We start from the raw sequence: 1508 nt of genomic DNA on the forward strand, positions 1-1508 counted from the left end.
GGCGCCCGGGGAGCAGTTGGGGGTTCGGTGCCTTGCTCAAGGGCACCTCAGTCGTGGTATTGAAGGTGGGAGTGAGCGCTGTACATTCACTCCCCCCCACCTACAATCCCTGCCGGTACGAGACTCGAACCCACAACCTTTGGGTTATGAGTCCGACTCTCTAACCATTAGGCCACAACTTCCCCAAATCCAGCTAACTGAGTTAACGACGTACGAAGAACAGGCCCCAGGTGTTGGTTGTTATGTGTTGATGATGACAACCATCAGTTAGAGTTTAATCTCTGATTAAATTAACATTATACTGATTATCGTAAAAGTGATTCTGAGAGCCAGTGGTTCTGTGACAAACAATTAACATAAAAGACTTTCCAAACGGTTTGTGCACTAAAAGTTTTCATCTACGGTGTTAACCAGACTCACACAGACATCAAGAATCAGCATATGAATCTCAACAATGGTGAAAATGATCAAATATTTCAGATAAACCTGTGAATGAAGCATGAATAAATAATACAGGTGAATTGTCTATTTTCTTTTATTCTTACTATTTGCTTTTATGTTTGCTGTTTTTGTTATGGCTTTAGTTGCTTGTTTTGTTATGTTCAGAGGTTTATCTGAAATATTTGATAATTTTCACCATTGTTTAGATTCATATGCTGATTCTTGACATCTGTGTGAGTCTGATTATATGGAACACAGACGAAAACTTTTTGTGCACAAAGTGTAAAGTTTATATTAACTGGTTGTCACAGAACCACTGGCTCTCAGAATCACTTTTACTATAATCAGTACAACTAACAATACAACATCAATTTAACCAGAGATTAGACTCCAAATGAGAACAGTTGATTGAACTGATGATTGCCATCAGAAACATATAACAACAAACACCTTTTATGTTTGATTTTTTTTTTCTGGCCTTTTGTGTTATAACAAACATGTTTCAGGAACAGATGGTTACAATAACCAGAGAGAAAAAAAGAAACTAACAAAAAAGTCAAGGGTCAAGAGCAACTAAAGCAAACACTGATCTCTAACATGGTTACTTCAAACAAAACAATAAAGCAACATCTAAACCTTGTTTAGCTCCAAAGTTAATTCTCAATAAGATCTTCTGTAGACATCTGACAGAAATAAAGTCAGTCTGGTTATTAATAAGGGGAGCTGGTGATGCTGTTTGTGGGGTTGTTTAATCAGATCTTGAGATATTTAATGTCTTCTTTTATTTCAGTTGTTTTCATCCAATGCCGAGTTCACACTGCACGATTTTCAAAGACATCGCATCACTGCTTCCCGCTGCCCTGTATCTTGGTCTCTCATTGGCTGTAGCATCGCCCATGTGTTTTTCAGTCAGAACTCATTTCACACAGCATGATTGTGATTCGGCGACAGCTCCAGATATTTAGCATGCCAAATATTTTGTCGGCGACCCGTCGGCGATTTCCTCAGATCGCGTCTTTGATAATTCACACTGCGTGATTGTCACTCGCGTGAACGAGCACCGATTT

This window comes from Sinocyclocheilus rhinocerous, unplaced genomic scaffold, assembly GCF_001515625.1.
Source record: "Sinocyclocheilus rhinocerous isolate Xijiao unplaced genomic scaffold, SAMN03320098_v1.1 scaffold3797, whole genome shotgun sequence".
NCBI classification, from domain to species: Eukaryota; Metazoa; Chordata; class Actinopteri; order Cypriniformes; family Cyprinidae; genus Sinocyclocheilus; species Sinocyclocheilus rhinocerous.